The following is a 2,880-nucleotide window of genomic DNA, read 5'->3' as shown; positions in this document are numbered from 1 at the left end:
GCATAGTGGTTAAGTTTGCACGCTTTGCTTTGGTGGCCCAGGATTCGTGGGTTCATTTCCCAGGTGTGGACCTACACACTGCTCATCATCCATGCTGTGCCGGCATCCCATGTATAAAATAGAGGAATATTGGCATGAATGTTAGCTCAGGGCTAATCTTCCTCACCAAAAAATAAAATAAATAAATAAATAAAATTAATTTTTAACATGGAAACAAAGCAAGATAATCAACGCTTGTCTGAAGGCAGAATGTCTCTTATCTACTGCGATGTTTGTTACAAGAGTGGCAGAGAGTGAGGGAGCTGGCCGGTGGCGTAGTGGTTAAGTTAGCGCACTCTGCTTTGGCAGCCTGGGGTTCACAGGTTCAAATCACAGGTGTAGACCTAGCACTGCTCATCAAGGCATGCTATGGTGCTGTCCCACATAGAATAGAGGAAGATGGGCACAGACGTTAGCACACTGACAATGTTCCTCACAAAAAAACCCAGACTGACAGACAGTGTACGATCTTCTCTCACCTCCTCACTCCATCCCTGGAAATAATATTCCAACTCATACAACATGACATCCTACCGATCCACCAGCCCACAAACGGAATGCGTGTCCACCAAGGGTCTGGATGTGGGTGTCTCTGTGTCGTGTTGTCCCCACATGTGGAGGGGCAGTGTCCGCACAGGGACCTAGTGAATATCTATTGACTGACAGGTGCCAGTTAACTGTTCACGTCGCTCCTGTTTGGTCTCTGGGTGCTTCCTTTCTCCTGTGACGTCTCCCTCGCTGCTTGCCCTCCTGGCTCCAGCCTGAAGCGCCCGGTGAGGCTCCAGCAGCTGGTCGGGAGCTGGCGAGGAGGAGCCCCAGCTCGGCCTGCTGAGCCATGGAGAGGAGTCTCGTTTCCATCAGTTCTTCTCGGGCCTCTGAGCTTGGAGTGAGATGAGATCTGCCCTGGATCCAGTAGCCAGGGCCCTTGCCTCACACGGACACAGGAAGGAAACAAATGCCCACGACCAGCTTTCATGTTTTTTCTCTACTCTTCTGGAAAAGATAGGGTCCTGGCTTCCAGAACGTTCCCTGAAGCCAGGAAGGGCCAGGGCTCCAGTTTCGCCTTTGTCAGCTGCAGACCCGTTTGCAGTTCCATCAGAAGGAGGCATCGCCCCCAGAACACCCCTCCTCACTCCCACAGGACGTGGTCCCTGTGAAGGAAGGACTGTGTTGTCAGAGCTGCTGCCACTCAGCCTGTAAAGCGCCTCCCGACTCGGCGTGGCCTGTTTCCATCTACCTGCTCTACGGTGCCTTCGATTCTGGAAACCAGTTCAGTAAATACGTCCGTACCTGTGCTATACATACATATATCGATATATATGAATAAACGCTCATTGGACTATCGTTTACGACAGGTTAAGACCAGCAACCACAGAGTGTGCCTGGACAGGGGCAGGTAAATGCTGTGTGTTAATCTGATCACGGGGACCTCACTGGCTGTTTGTAGAAATGAGGCTCCTCCACGCCTTGTCCCCGGGGGTTGGGAAGATGCTCTGGGCTTGGCCAACCGGGTCTTGCTGTGGGATTTAGGAGCTCAAGTGAGAGAGACAGAGCTGGAGGTGTCACGTGGCAGTCAGTGTGGTGCATGGGGAGGGCTGCCTGGGTGTGACCTCTGTGGGGTCCCTGCTGCTGGCCTCCTGGGAGTGACCTGGTTCCTAGGTTCCCAGCAGGTCTGTGAACCCTGAGAGCTGCGGATAGTTTCCTTTGTCCTTAAGACGGTGTCGGTGTCTGTGGTGGCCCCGAGGGCCCTGGGCACTGGATCTGCTCCGGCCCACATTACTCTGAACTGCAAGGTCACACGTGTGGGTCCCTGGCTCTGCAGCCAGACCACAGGCTCTCAGATGGCAGGGCCACTTCTCACATGTCCTTTATCCCCATGTCACCTCCTACAGGATGTGGGAGCCCCACAAACACCAAGAACCAGCTGCAGGGCTGATGGCATGGATCACCTCCCTCTGTCCACATTGTTGGTCTCACGTGGCAGATGGCAGGAATGACCATGACAGCAGGGACACACATTGCTGGAGCCCTGCCTTTGCCCAGAGCTCGCACTGAGAACAACCATTGCAAAGAGCAGAATGGGTTTGACCTGGCCGACGTGGTGGTCACTCATTAACACGGACAGAAGGGACCTGACGGTAGACGTGGGGGACGGGGAGCCCTCCTCCTGCTCAGAGCCGGTCCCGCTCCAGTACACCTGCCTGTGTCCAGATCTGGGCAGTGGTGGGGTGATGCACGAGAAGTGCAAATGGGGGCATCTTGGGGAGCTGCTGCTGACAAGGATGGTTCCTGCAGAGAGGAGCCTTTGGGAGGTGATGGCAGCTGAATTACTCTGGGTTTGACTCTCTGTCTATTTAAAATTGACTAAACCGTGAATCATGCCTGCCACATCCCGTGCATGTTGGTTTCAGTGGATTTGCTGTTAATTTCTGCCTTAGGAAGAGCTGGGCCTCAGGAGAAACTCGATAAGCAAAAGTGAGCAGGTGCATCTTCTGAGAACCGACTGGAGTCATCTTCACCATGTGTTCAGGTGTCTGCTAATTTTGTAAAAACAATTTGTCCCTTGACAGTCCATGAGTGGAGGAAGGAGTGAGTTCAGGTGGGAGGAGGATGAAATAATGTACAAACAAGACTTTATGATGACAGTTCCCGCCCGAGGCCTCCTGACATTTCACAGGTGTGACAGGAGGTCCAGCATGCCCACGCTCCTCAAGTCCCAAAGAGACGCTCTCCTGTGCTCAGGCCACGCGGTGACAAAGCTCGGCACGGCCTCCTTTCCATCTAAGCCCTGGCCAGCTTCCTCCCTAAACCCATCTTGGTGTGTCTGTGCCACCTTCTGGG

At 53.5% G+C, this 2,880-nt stretch overlaps 1 non-coding gene across 1 annotated transcript; it reads left to right on the top strand.

Annotated features, from left to right (window-relative positions):
- Nucleotides 1-279: 279 nt before the first annotated feature.
- On the top strand, nt 280-424 carry MIR9013 (microRNA mir-9013). The gene has a single exon (NR_128025.1). It is a non-coding gene; the product is annotated as a microRNA mir-9013 (primary transcript).
- The last annotated feature ends 2,456 nt before the right edge of the window (nt 425-2,880 follow it).

The sequence above is a fragment of the Equus caballus genome, chromosome 8 (assembly GCF_041296265.1).
Source record: "Equus caballus isolate H_3958 breed thoroughbred chromosome 8, TB-T2T, whole genome shotgun sequence".
In the NCBI taxonomy this organism is placed as follows: domain Eukaryota; kingdom Metazoa; phylum Chordata; class Mammalia; order Perissodactyla; family Equidae; genus Equus; species Equus caballus.
Note: the sequence above shows the minus strand (reverse complement) of the source record. Positions and strands in the feature narration are given on the sequence as shown.